The sequence below is a fragment of the Curcuma longa genome, chromosome 10 (genome assembly GCF_044706935.1).
Source record: "Curcuma longa cultivar G26 ecotype Majalengka, Jawa Barat chromosome 10, ITB_CL_G26_1.1, whole genome shotgun sequence".
Lineage (NCBI taxonomy): Eukaryota > Viridiplantae > Streptophyta > Magnoliopsida > Zingiberales > Zingiberaceae > Curcuma > Curcuma longa.
The window spans coordinates 11,501,135-11,516,461 of record NC_133870.1 but is presented as its reverse complement, the minus strand read 5'-3'; positions in this window follow the sequence as shown (position 1 = coordinate 11,516,461).

The following is a 15,327-nucleotide window of genomic DNA, read 5'->3' as shown; positions in this document are numbered from 1 at the left end:
GTGCTCTTGAATTCTAAATTGTTCAGTTCATTTTTCCTTTCGATGTATCTTCTGTAATGCCCCCTATTTACTTTCTTCTGTGGACCATGTTGGTATTTGCAGTTTAATTTAGTATTTGCTCAATATACAAACAATGTTGGGTCAGTCTATGTTGCATTTAATGGTCGAGTGAATTGAGTCCTGCAATCTAATTAATTTTTCTGGTAATAAATATGAAGAATTCCATAGAAGAAACATCTCAATGGTTTTCTGGGTCGAGAAATAGTCCAAGTTGACTGTTCTTCCTGTATGTCCTTCAGTATTACAAGAGAAAACTTATCCATATACTTTGCATCTCCAAGGCTAATACATAATATGATCTCTAAAGAATTACAAAATAGAACCAAAAATTGGTACACAACTTTTATACAGTGTGTTTTCTTGCTCAAGTATGAATAGAATTGTCCTCCCTATCCTGTTCTATGTCATATAGAACAAGAAAAGTGAGAGAGATGTTTAAGAAAAGATTCATTTAAACAAAAGTTAGCATGGCCAAGAAAGAAACTCCTGAAGGTGTTGTATCAATGAAGTCAACAAAGTGAAACATTCAAATTAGGACTAATGGGAGAAAGAAAATAATTGGTCATCATTTGTGTTTCTTTTAGGGGTCAGCTATACAAATCTTATCCGCATTAAGGAAGAAAATTATTAGAATGGAAAATTAACAGACTCAAAGATTAATGCAAGTAAGAGGAATAATTGGCGAGGACCTCAATTGGCAAAATGTATACAAAGAACATGCTTAGGCCAATATATTTAATTCAGCTCTAAATTATGCCAAATTGATGATGGCACAAACCATACTAGTCTATGATGGAATTTAGAAGGCTCCTTGTGAGGGGATTATAAAATTGAATACAGACGTGTCATTTAATACCTCCTTATAGTGGAGCTAGGATTGGATTGATACTGTCCCCGGGGCCATGGTGCCGCGGTAGGAAATCCAGGTTGTTACCTAGACACCCGCGGTTCGATCCCCAGCTACGACGTATTTACAGGAATTTTTCTCCAAATGGGGATCGCAATCAAAGGATGTTGGGCATCTGGGTTGGCCGCTGCGTGCGCTTCCCGATTTACCCTGGTGGCCGGTGGGAAACTTCCATGAGACCGGGCCGGTCACCCTCAGGGATTGAGTCAATGCGACTAACTGAGTTATCATTTTTTTTAGGATTGGATTGATACTAAGAGATCACTCTAGTAGATAGTGGGTGGTCGCATGCACTTACTCAATCCAACCTCCGTACTGGATGGATAGTGATGTGGAGGTAAACAAGGTTCCATGTGGCGAGCCCTTGACTCGGTCAATAGAGAGTACATGTAGGAGTCCCTTGACCCGATCAACATAGACTCCACATGGCGTGTTAACAACCTCCGACCGGCTGAGCCGATCCAACCGGTCCAGTCGATCCGATCTGCCGAGCACTCTAACTGGCCGACTTGTCGACCAGTCCAACCTCTTGACCTCCCAGTCTGTTGATCGGCCGAGCCTATTCGACCTGGCGAACACTTCAACTTCCCGACTTGCCGACCTCTTGAGTTGTCGATCTTTCGACTTCCTGATCTGCCAACTTTCTAAGTTGTTGACCTCCCAATCTCTTAGCTCATGAAAATTACGGGTGTTACAGTTTACATGATAATCCTTATGAGCTCCTCAAGGGGACATCATCAGCCTATATTTAGGACACAGATTCCTTCTATAATCAACAACCACCATGTACATAATACTACTTCCCAACTCATCGGGCCTTTTGATCTATCGCTCTAAATCTCACCTTTTGATGAATCAAATAAGTACATACTAAGTATATGTGTTTGTTATTATGTCGGGATTAAGAGCATGTACATCTATAGTAACAGAGGCTTTGTTCGATTATATAGTCAATATAAATCGAACAATTCTCAGATGGTCCTGCTCAATACACACTGAGTGTACTAGTATAATTCTATAGTCAAGACAGACTAAGACCAAATTACACTACAACCAGTCCAATCCATCTTGGTTGTGAACACTGTTTATAATCTATAAGGAACTGATAACATGGTCTTCTGTGTGTGACTCCGCATACCATGTTTATCTACAATATATATTAAATGGACACTTGCATAAAAACTAAATACAAACATTGACCAAATGTGATTCTCATTTCAGAATATTTATTTACATAGATAGCTAGGATTCTTGTATACATCCCAACACTCTATCCCTCCGCATCCACCGGAGTTCCGAGTAGAGGTCGATTCTCGCCGACGTGGTTGCGAACGCAGGGAAGGTCCTGTTCGGAACGACGATCATCTCCTCCACCGATGAAGCAAGGTAAGGATTTCAATCTCCTTCTTTCTAATCCCCTCTTCATGGACGGCAGGTGTTGGGCAGAGGACTTGAGCATCCGGATCTTGGTTTCTCTTGTCACATCTCGCCGGTTTAGTCCAGCTCCGGCGAGATTCGTTCCTGTTGGCGTGAAATCCACCAAAGTTATGTGCTTCTATTGTGTGCTGGTTAGATCCATCACTCTCCCCTGTTTCTCCTTTCCTTAGTTGGTGCCGGTGCCGATTGAGGGAAGTCATAAACCCTAACCCTAGTTCTAACTTGGTTTGTTGTTTTCTTTTCTGTTGCTAGCTGATAAAATCAAAACTCCCCCTAATTGCTGGTTTCATATGGATTTTGAGTGTTTTCTAGTTATGTGTGAATGTTGTGTGGTTGATAATTTGCTTGTGAATGAAGTTTGATTGGTTGAGATGAAGAGAAGTGTTGTAAGTCTTCAGAATATTAAATGATAGCACATCCTTGAATGTTTTAAGTTTGTAGAGTTGAATGAGATCTTGTTATGTATGCTTGACAGATTGGAACCTAGGTTGTGTGATGAACTTATAGTGTTGATAGGAACTCATGTTGAGTATTGAACTCGTGTTGTTTGTGAATTAAAAGGTGTGTTGTAGTGCATGTTTGTGAACCTGTTCAAGATGAGTGGGATTGTAACCGATTACAAAATATTATATGTTTGGTTGTTGAAATGAATTGTGAACATGTATGTTGTTGGAATCGGATTTGTTGGGTCATTGGTTGTGAATAAGATGTTGTATGATGTTTAGTTGTGTGGTTAATATGGCTAATATGGGTAACGAAATTGTGGTGGTTTGGAGTTTTGCTAATGCTCTATTTATTGGAACCGGTTCTATGATTGTAAGATGTTGGATTTATGTGCACATGTATTATGTGATTGTATGAGATTATAGATATACGTTGTAGGTATGTTGTTGTATAACATATGATGTGTAATTTAAAATGTATGTTTGTATATGTTGCACGATAAATTCATGTTGTATGTTTGTTGTCTATGTATGTATAGTTGTGTGATAAATCCATGTTGTATTCGATTAATGTATGTGTATTTGTAGAGTAACTTGTAGATTTGTGGAACTTATTGTATATTCATGTAAATATGGTTGTTGTTTGAATGTATCATAGATTTTACCAAATTGTAGGGTTCAATTATCAATAAGTGAATCTTGTAGATAATTAGGAATTAATAAAGTTCACAAATAAAAACCCCGCACCATGTGTCTAGAATAATATCCTATCATTGAGTCCAAGATGTTGGGTCCAAAAAGATGTTCGTATCTTCACAATTGTATGATATTGTCCACTTTGGGCCTAAACCCTAATGATTTTGTTCTTGGGCTCTCCCTAAAAGGTCTCATGTCAATGAAGATATCTTCCATCCTTTTAAACTCATGATCTTTTCCATGTACTTTAGATGTGGGACTATGTTTGCACCCTTGCAACCCAACAATCCCCCCCTCAAACAAAGGACCACAGGCCCCCCGTCTGAATTCTCGACCCACCAGGACTTTTTGCCCCTCGGTCTATCTGACCTACTAGGACTTCCACCTTGTCGCAACTAGGACTTTTTGCCCCTCGGTCCACCCGACCTACTAGGACTTCTCACCTGGTGTCTGGTCCTCTTGATTCAGACACAGGAGCATCCACTTCTTTTGTTTAAGGTTCAAACCACATGGTTAGATCTGGATCATGGCTCATCCGGCGGTTAGTCCGGTGAAGAGCGGTCTCGCTCTGATACCACTTGTTGAGTCCAAAAGGATGTTCGTATCTTCACAATTGCATGATATTATCCACTTTTGGGCCTAAACCCTCATGGTTTTATTCTTGGACTCTCCCCAAAAGGCCTCATGCCAATAGAGATATCTTCCATCCTTTTAAACTCATGATCTTTTCCATATACTTTAGATGTGGGACTATGTTTGCACCCTTGCAACCCAACACAAGAGAGACGACCCGGACCTCTCTATACTACTTAAGGCGATAGTTAGGAGTTTGGTAAATAAATAATTAATTAATTTTGATGGGTGTGAGTGACAAAACAAATAAGGGAATAAATTATATAAATAAAACATCCCAAAACACACCAACATCAGTATCGACTATAGAAAGACATTAACAGAAGATATAAGCGAGCGAGAAAAATATTATGAGATGGGAGTCAAAGGGCTCGGTGCATCCGAGATATGAAAAGCTACAGAAGAGTACTCTGATGGAGCAAGAAGGATGATATAAGGAGTGAGCTGGATGGGATTGGGGTATTTGAGGGACGAGAAGCCGGAAGGAAGCCTACGTAGGGTAAGTTGGTGAAATGAGTTGAGTGACCTGTATTCGAGACGAGAGTAGGCTCAACCATAGGAGGAATCAGGCGTAATCAACTGAGTTAGGAAGTTCAAGTGATCGAAACAAGGCTTTCGATCAATCAGACCTTGTGGTCGACTGAACATCTAGTTCAGTCGACCTATGCACAGGATAATCATTATCTATTTGGCAAGTTATCACTGAGTTGGATCCAGCGATCGAATACGGAGATCGAATGACCAAAAGTCATGTGGAAGCTAGGCGGGATCAGATGACCAGAGTGCGGGACCAAAGACCTGATGATATGTGACTAGTGATCTTGAAAAGTTATCTAAAGTTGATCCAGTTTCAATCAACTGGTATGTTAATCGGGCGACCAGAAGGATGTCACATTAGCAATAGGATAAGCGAATATTTTCTCATGGATGAGATCGACCTATGATGCGTAAGCTCAGATTGTCGTCTAAATGAGCACGTCAATTTAATTAATACCGAATCCCCTAACTAAAGTAGTATAGGGCAACTCGAGTCGTCTCCCAACGATTGTAGACGGTGTGTGGTAATTCTAGTGGTTATTACAATTGGGGATTTGGATTTTTTCTCTTTTTGGATTGGATGGGGGGGTTTGTTGTCTTAAGTTCTAATTCTAAACAATGAAAAGAACACTAAGTATCAAGAACAAATTGCATTAATAAAGTAAAGAGTGCAACAAGTAAATAAGTGCATGAACAAAGAAACAAGCAAGAGAAATCTAAGGACAAACAACATTCAAAACTGTAAGGGGAATTTTAACAAACACTTGACATGCCAAAAATCTAATCTATGCTTAGAAATGGAAGAAAAGTAAAGCTAATGATTCTCCCTAAGGTTCTCGCCGAAGGTGGATGCGAAGCGAAGCGGACTCCACGAATGATGCGCCGAAGGAAGGAATCTCCAACTTCGAAGCAATCCGGAGAGGATGTGGATGGATGAGATGACGTGAAGGAGAAGAAGGTCCTCTTGCTCCTTGATGGATGGAAGGTGGTCGGATGGAAGAAAGGAAATCTCCTCGCCTTCTTTTCCGGGGCAATGAATGGAGATGGTGGTGAAGAAATGAAGGTAGGTGGCGGCTAGGGCGAATCCCGAGGAGAGAATAGCTTTTCTCCACAAAAAATCAGCTTTTATACCCAAAACCTGCTCCGCGACACGGCCGTGCCTCATAGGCACGGCCTGGGGTAGGCACCCCCCTGTTTGAGGAGGCACGGCCGTGTCTCTTAGGCACCCCCTGGGCAAGACACGCTTCTGGAAATAGGCACGGCCGTGTCTCTTAGGCACCCCTGGGCAAGACACTCTTCTGGAAATAGGCACGGCCGTGTCTCTGAGGCACGGCCTGGGGTAAGCACCCCTGTTTGAGAGGCACGGGCGTGCCTCATAGGCACGCCCCAGAGTGAACACGCCCCTGTGGAAGAGGCATGGGCGTGCCTCTTAGGCACGGCCCCAAAATAGGAGGTTTTCTACAAGTGCATCACTTCCGTCCCTTTTAATCATGGCATAGAGGCCGAATCTGTCTGAACCCCCTGAATAAAAGTTGTAGATCTTGAAGTTATCTTCATTTTGGTAGGTGGTACAGCCCATGGTTCGATCGGAGCAAAAAGTTATGGCCATTTTAGTTTTAGTCTGCAGAGCAGTCCAGCTGAGGCACGGCCGTGTTTGGACCCTGGAAAAGTGAGGCACGGCCATGTTAAGAGGAGGCACGGCCGTGCCTCTTAGGCACGGCCTGGAGAAGTTTCTTTTCTGTAAAATAGGCACGGGAGTGCCTATTAGACACGGCCTAGAGAGGGTGACCTTCGGTAAGATAGACACGGCCGTGTTTAGGAAGTATTCTGTAGAAGTGGCATTGCGGGGCCTTTTAGCATGTCTTAGAGGCCGAATTTCGCTGAACTCTCTGAAGCAAAGTTGTAGATCTTGAAGTTCTCGTCATTTTGGTATATGGCACGTCCCGTGGTTCCATCTGAGTTGAAAGTTATAGCCATTTTAGTTTTGGTCTGCAGTGTAGTCCAGTCGAGACATGGGCGTGTCTTGACCCACGGGAAGATGAGGCACGGCCGTGCCTCATGAGACACGGCCTGGGCAAGGTGGGGCACGGCCATGCCTTGTGAGACACGGCCTGGAGAGGTGAAACATGTCAAAGGGCACGGGCGTGTGCCCAAATCAGAAGACCAACAAGCCTGGGCCGTGCCTCACTGGCACGGCCGTGCCAACATCCTCCCTCAGCAGCAGAAGAGGGCGTGTCTACCAGACACGGCCGTGCTTTGAAACAGAAGCCAGACGAGACTTGGCCGTGCCTCACAGGCACGGCCGTGTTTCCAACCTGAAGGAAGCATCTGCTGTTGGCCGTGCCCACCAGGCACGGCCGTGTGTCAAAACAGAAAGGTCTCAGCAGCTGGCCGTGCCTCACAGACACGGCCGTGTCCAGAAAAAGGAGAAGAGTCAGGCTGTGGCCGTGCCTCACAGGCACGGCCGTGCCTTCAAACAGAGCCAAGCCAAGTCTGGACCGTGCCTCAGAGGCACGGCCGTGCCCCAAAACAGAAGCTTGACTGCCTAAGGCCGTGCCCCAAAGGCACGGCCGTGCCTCCTCAACCGACAGATGCCCACACTGGGCCGTGCCTCCCAGGCACGGCCGTGTGAGCGGGGGCGTGCTGACTCGTGACCTGCATATAAATAGGTCCTCTTTAGTGACCTAAGAAAGGGGGGAGACCTTGGAGAGCCACCGGAGCTGTTCTAGAGCCACCGACGCCTGTTTCGGAGCGAGATTCGACGATCCATCCACCGATCCGACTGCTCCATTCCATCCTCATCCCATCTACGCAGAGTTTGCAGTCCGAGGAAGAAGATAAGTCTTATTTCCTGCACTTCATTGTTGTATCTCTGGATTAAGATGTATTCCTTCCTTCCTTTGGCTTGTAATCTCCACGCTATGGAGTAGTTCCCTAGATTCTAGGATGTAGGATAAATCAGATGTACTGGATGATTGTATTTTGGATTTGATTAATCTACCGTTTTCAATGATATAATTGTCTATTGCTTTGTGGATTTATGCTTATGTGATGAATGATAAATTGTGTGTGTATGAATCCATGAGGGTAGGGATTGATTGTGGATTGAGGAATCATTAGGCCGTACACCGGGGCGCTTCGTGACAGGAAGAATGCCTTGAACCGGGCGAGTTTCCGAGGGGTTTCTTAATTCATAGTTAATTCTTATGAGGGATAGTTAGCGGTCATCCGTTGTTGGGGAGAGGTCCGTAAAAAGATATCCTGTGACAGGGGATAGGGTTCTTTTAGTACTCCGGGGCGCCTGAGTGACACGGGAATGCCTTGAACCGGGCTTCTAGAACCATCTCAAACCGACAACGAGTGACGTAAGAACACCAATGCTTTATTCCGAGGATACCTGACGAGGTCGAATTGGATAAATTGGTTAACATCCCTACAATTGAACAATTATTGAGGAAAGGTAGAGGATCCAAGTCAATCAATCCATACTCTGAGGAGTCCGAAGTCCTAGGATCGTTTCACAATCCAGTGTCACAGTCGATTCCTTTCTCTGAACTCTAGGATAAAGTACTTTAGAACACTCCCATCTCCCCCACACAACTCATGCTCAGTTTTCTCTCCACCTTTTTGTGCGTAATACCCGCAATTTTCCTTAAATAATTCTTGGATAATAAGATAATGAATAATTGCTCCCAAGGAATTTAATTTCTATATGTGTCTTAATGATTTAATGGGTTAATTTCGTGTGGGCTTGCAAAAAGGTAAAATAAAAGAAAAATTAATGGAGGAGCTGGGGATTGATCCCTGGACCTCATGGATGGCAAGCCTAGTAGAAGCATGATTTAACCAAATGTGCTAGCAAGTTATCTTGTTAGAGACACATAGAGAAATAAATGTAAATGTAAGGATAAAGGGAAATAGGGTATATAAGGCAGTATATAATTATTCCTCTCTACGATATTTTAATAAATCAATCAAGATTTATCTTGATTTAGAGAGGTGGCCGAAACTTCAAAGAAGGAAAGGGAATTCGAAAGTTAAAATTCGAACAAATAAAGAATGAGGAAAGACTCTCCTTAATTGGTAAGTTTAAAATAATTTCTGCGGCTGAATTTTCCTTTCTCCTCAGATTTTATTTTATTTCCTTATTGGGGGAGTCATGGCCGAAATTATTAAGATGGGAAAACAAATTCGAAATTTAAGAATTTCGAAGAATAAGGAATAAAGATCTCCACGAATGGAAAGTTCAGAAAATAATTTAATCGGCTGATTTCCTTTCTCCTCGGATTGGATTCTTCTTTCCTTATGGGTCTTGGCCGAACCTTATAGAGGGAAGGGGATATTAAAAATTCGAACAAGAGGAGAAAAGAAGAGAGTGGTCGGCCAAGGGAAGGAGGGAAGATTAGGAAAGAGTTTAGGAGGGAATTTCATACCAAATAAGGAGGGGAATACAAGGAAACTTCCACCTCATGGCTCCCTCCACTTATATAACTAAACCCTCTCCCTCTCCTCCTATTCTTTCCCACGCCAACCTCTTCTCCTCTCCCTTTTGTGGCCGAAAATCTCCAAGAAGCCTCAAGTGGCCGGCGCCCAAGAAGAAGAAGCAAGAGAAGAGAACTCAAAGCAAGAGATCGGTAAGGATTAGCCTTATTGGTTTTCTCTCCGTCTCTTCTTGTTTTTCTATGTGACCGAACCCTTAGTATGTAGATAGGAAATTTGGGGACCAAATTTTTATTAGTGGGGGAGAATGTAAAATACCGAAACCTAAAAGGGGTTATTTGTAATTAAATAATAATAATAATAATAACAAGGAATAAATAAAACAAAAGGGATGAAAAGATTCGTCTCGTGAAGACGAATCCAACGAAACTGGTTTGAGTCAAATCAGAGGTCGTTTGGTTAGTAAACCAAGCGAACCAAGATTGAACCTAGGTTGCTACAGTAACCGGTTCAGTCGTATAATAAACCTTAGGTTTTTAAGTTGGTTTAGCCCGATTAACCTAGTTTAAACGGTGCCGATTGGGGATTAAACCGGGTTAGGTTACTATTTATTCCTCTTTAAACCTAAAACTCGCGATTCCCTACTTTGATTCCTCCGCGCGGCGCCCTCTTCTGCCCGACGCCGCACCTCCTCTTCTCTTCCTCCTCGCTGTCGCCGCCTCCCTCACCAGCCGAAGCCGACGCCGCCGTGCCTCCCTCCACCGCCGCCATCGACGCCACTGCTGCCGCCGGATCACCGCCGCCCTACCTTCCTCATCTTCTGCCGACGCACGGAGAAAAGGCCAGCCGCCGCCACCGCCTCCTTCCCTCCTCTACTGCTGCCCTGCTGCCGCTCGAAGGCAACAACCAGAGCTGCCGCCGCTGCCGTGCCTCCCTTTCCCTTGCTGCAAACACCATTCGCCGCTGCCACCTCCTGCTTTCCGTTTACAGCCTAGGTTAGTCGCCCTCCTTTGTTGATTAATTCTGCCGCCGATCTCTTCTATTATTAACATGGCATAGAAACCGAATCTAATTTGGTTGAAATAATGCACAATGAAGTAGTCTGTTAGAGTATTAAGTGAAAGAAACTCGGTCCAATTCGATCTTGAAATCTCGCTTTCGATGAAAAGGATTGAAGGTTGACCTTGTAGCAATATAGGTTGTCTGCTGTCATCAAGAGTTGACCTGTATTCAAATTCTATAATGTTGACTTGATACCATATCTATTCTAAACTATTCAATGAGTTTACATATTGGGGGAGGCATTTGGTTTGTAGCAAAGCCTCAGCATTTTATTAGAAAGGTAGTGTTATATTATAAAGCATGAAACTGATGGCTTTTAATAAGAAACTTCTGTATACCTTATGAAAGAGAATGCCAAAGTTCTCATAAATAAAGGGAAAATTTGGTTAATTAGAATTGATGAATTAATTATTGAGTTAGGTTAATTTGAGCTTAATTGTCTAGTTGGACTAAGATAGGTTAAGCGGAGTTGATAACGATTTAATAGATCATAACTATTATTGATAGAATTAAATTGATAATTATAGTCAGTGAGAATCATTTATTTTAAATTACAGGACCTTGATTGTAGATCCTGTTAACCGGAGAGGTTCTGATTTCAACGATTCGTCAATCAGGTGGGTACTCCTGTGTTTGGTCAGCACAGGTCATCTTTTCATAGTGCATGTTCATCTTGTTGCTATTTTATCTCTTCTGTTGTTTTCCTGTTATTTGACGTAGTTCTTTAGATAATACCTTTGATATCCATGCTTGAAACCTACTGTTGACCTTGTGATGATCTGATGTTAATATTGCTGACACTTGCCATTCATTTATCCTAGTTGATACCTTGTATGATTCATTGTTGATTCATGCTGTATAACCTTCAATGGATTCCTACTGTAGACCTAGATAACTCTTGTATGTTGATCCATGTTGACCTCCTTTAGATTATCCCTGTTAAGCATGCTAATTACTGTAGCTATTACATATTAGGAATGATCATCATGCATTCATGATAGTTGTAGATGTTGTTGTTGGCTTTTTTGTTGGCTCTGGCCCTGCACCATGTAGTGGTGTGATCAGTGGAAAGAGCCAACTTGCACTATTGTTGGGTGCAACCAGGACTGGCTATATAGCCCTCCTGCCACACTGCCGCTCCCCACCAGATTACGGTGGTTTGTGTGTTGGAGTCTGTGCAGTATGTCTTGTCTGGCCCCTCAGTTCACTGTGCTCTGGGAGGGTGACTGGGGAATGCAGAGTGCGGACAGTGACTTGCATTTGTTTGCTATGGTTGCTACGTGTTTTACATGCATTGTTGGTAGGATTATTGCATAGTTTATTTTATGCATCTGATTTCGACTGTTGCACTTGTTTGCTATGACTGTTGCATTTGTATGACATTACATACATGATATATATATATACTTGTTGCTTATTCAGTTCACATTAGGATTATGCTCGACTTCCATTAATTACTGCTTGATATATCCATGACTATTTCCATGATCCTTGCTGTTTCTTGTTGATTGGTTGCTATTACCTTCTCAGTCGATACTAGTTGTTTCTTATTTTATTCCTGCTATGTATCTTAACATGCACTTCTTTCTGTACCCACTGAGTATTTAATGCTCACTACCCAGACCCTGGGGTTATTTTGTTTTCTCCCCAGGTAACAGATAGGTACTTGGAGCTTGGAGATTCAGTCAGCTGGCGCTATCTCACTATCAGGGGTTTCTCGTTGGGTATTGTTGGTTTATTTCAGAGTTCATTGGCATTCATATGGTTGTAAACAGTTATGAACTGTGTTGGATTATCACTTGCATTCATTGTTCGGTTTTACGATGTTTTATTTCGTTGGTCTGACTTGTGGTGGACATTCCGTTGATTTTGCTTATTATGGACAATTGCAATTTTTGTTAGTGGTTACGGCCGTGTAGGCCTTATTTTGCATATGTGTGTGTAGTTGTGATATACATGGACGTGTATTCTTATTTCCATCCGCCTGTGGCTGTGTATTTGTGCATGTATTTACTAGGGGAATTGTCATAGTTACTAGGGAGATGCTGCCGAAATTTTTCGGACGGCCTTCTCGGGGCGTGACAAGGCCGGCGGCGACCGCGGAGGCAGGCCGGCGGCGGCGCGCGGCAGGCCGGTGGCAGGCGGCAGGCGGCAGTAGTAGGCTAGCAGTGGTCGCGGCGGCAAGCGGCAGCAAAAGGGCAACAGCCATGGCGGTAGGCCGGTAGGTTCCATAGATCGCAGCGGCAGGCCGGCAGCGGCAGTGCAGAGCGACGATAGGCTGGCAGCGGCCGGGCGAGCGACGGTAGGCCGGAAGTGGTTGCGTGAGCGGCGGCAGATCGGCAGCGGCCGTGCGATTTGATCGTGCTCGACTCTCGCACTGGCAGACGCACCGACGCGGTAAGAACTAAGAGGGGAAAGAGGAGAAGAACCGAAAAATTACTTGAGATTTGAGATTCGTCGCCGACTCACCGTCACGCCGTGGAATTCCTCGTCGCCTTAACGCCGTGGAGAAGTTGTCGCGCACTCCGCACTCGCGTGGGTCACGAACCAACGAAAAAAACCTAAACCCTAAAAAAATTGCAGGAAACAGGGCTGGGCTACAGCCTAGTATAGCCCATATTAAGATCCATCTTTGATTAATATGTAGCAGAAATAAACAACACAAGTACAAGAAATTATTTTTATGTGCGTCATAACTTCTGATTCCTATTCCACAGTCTAGCATCCTAGATAATATTACTATCTTTTCTACTTCTCGAATACCTTCCGGAGATAAAAAAATCTTTTACAAACCTATTCTTTTACGATCAACACATACAAATACAAAGATGTAATAGAGAATAAAAAAATATAAATGAAACACTTTACAACAATGAATTTTGTTTTAAGCGCTTTTGGTTACTTTGGATTGCCTTTTGAAGGTCTAGAATATAGTAGCACTTCCCCTTCAAAGTCTCTAAGAATCGATATCGAAATTCTCTACAAAATCTTTCTTTTATAGGGTTATTGTCATGATTAAAAATCATCGATTGTTTGTCACTATCAATTGATTGTTTTTCTAGAATTCAAATGTTACACTTGTAGAATGACTCTTTCAGTTTAGCATTAATCACAACAGTCAACTGCTATGCCCTATCAATCATTTGTTGGATGATCAGTCCAATCAAATCGACTTAGAAACTCTTTGTTCGTTCCAACAATATCATCAGTCAATTACTTTTATCCAGTAGTCAACTGATTACCATAAACTCCCTCAAATCCTTAACTTAAAGCTTTGAGGTCATCAATCAATTATCATTTTATAGTCGTTGACTAATACCACTACTTTCAGCCTTTTTAGGACTGGACTCTCACTTTGTTTAGTATCTAATTACCTCAATCTACCATGACTTCTTTTACATAAATCTGATCAATCTTGACATATCAAAATTTTCTTTGTCTAACATCCGATCAACTTTGACCTGACGAGATTTCACCATTGTCTAACATCCAATCAATCTTGATCTATCGAGACATTATTATTGCCTAACATCTGGTCAACCTTGATCTATTAGGACTTCAGGACTTCATTTGAACATTGCCTAATATTTGATCAATCTTGTCCTATTTGAACTTCTTAACTCATGCTCAATATCCAATTAACTTTGACTTACTAGGACTTCTACTTCATTGTCAAACATTTGTCAAGTGTCTTCAACCTGACTTGTTTGGTACTCTTTCATATCACTTGGACTTTGTACCTAACTCTCGCTAAGTCCTCCATGACCTTTTAAGACTTTTCTTTTCATATCAAAATCAATCATCGATCAAGGTCCTCCATGATTTGTTAAGATTTTATGATCAATATTTCAATCCACAGGTGATTATCCAAGTGCGGTACCAAAACTATAAATAGAGGAGTCAATGGAACCTCAATAACAACACTACTACACCTTAAAATACACATACTCTTCTTGTTTTTATGATCTTTTATCTTCTTTGGGTTTCAGGTGTTTGGGTCGGTTGGCAGTGACCACAATAAACACCATCGTATATTTATTTTTCTGCTTTGGTTGCATGAGATGGTTCAGATGAGCACGTGATTAATGCGTGAAGTGAAGAGGGGGTATAATAAAAATTAGATACATATTTTAGTAAATATTAAATTTGAGAACACAATTTGAGAATTAGGGAAAGTTAACTACATGATGATTCAATAAATTATTAAAAATCAAAAGAGTTCCTTTTTATTTATATTATCAAAAGGACATTTTTTAAAAAAATTATCAAAAGAACATCTCGTTTATAATTTTTAATCTTAAATACGCTGATGTAAACAAAAAAATAAATCCCAGTTAACTTCATTGACTATCTCTGGAGATGACCGATCCGATCCCACAAAAGTTTCCCACCGGCTATCAGAATAAATCGGAAAGTGCACGCAGTGGCCAGTCCAGACTCCCAGCATCCTTTGATTGCGCTCTCTATTAGAAGGAAAATTCCTGTAAATACGTCGTAGTTGGGGATAAAAATGATAAATCCCAATTAGCTTCATTGACTATCCCTGGTGTAATCCTAAATACCCTTATATATAAAAAATGATAAATCTCAGTTAGCCCCATTGACTATCTCTAGGGGTGATCAGTCTGGTCCCACGGAAATTTCCTACTGGCCACCAGAATAAATCGGAAAGTGCACATAACGGCCAATCCAGACGCCCAACATCCTTTGATTGCGCTCATTGGAGTTGCTTTGATCAAATCAGCTCTAATTGGAGTTGCTTTGATCTGCAACTCCAATTTATTATCTATTTTTTTGTTGTTTGAAGAAAAAAAAAGAAAAGAAAAGTAAATAAAAAATTTTAATTAAAAATCTGTTTATTTTTATTAGCTAGTTGCAAACAAAGAAAGCAGTTCCTACTTTAAATTGTTTTAACTAAAGGCTTTTCAAATGGTGCTATTTTATATAAAATTTAATAGTTTTTAATAGAAAGAAAATAGGAAAGAAAAACAAATAGAGAATCAATAATCTGGTGCGTTGCAGTTTAACCGCCATGCCACGGATCGTTTCCCCTATAAAGGTATCCGATTTTGTACATCGATTCGACGCCCTCGCCCTATCACTCTCGTCCTC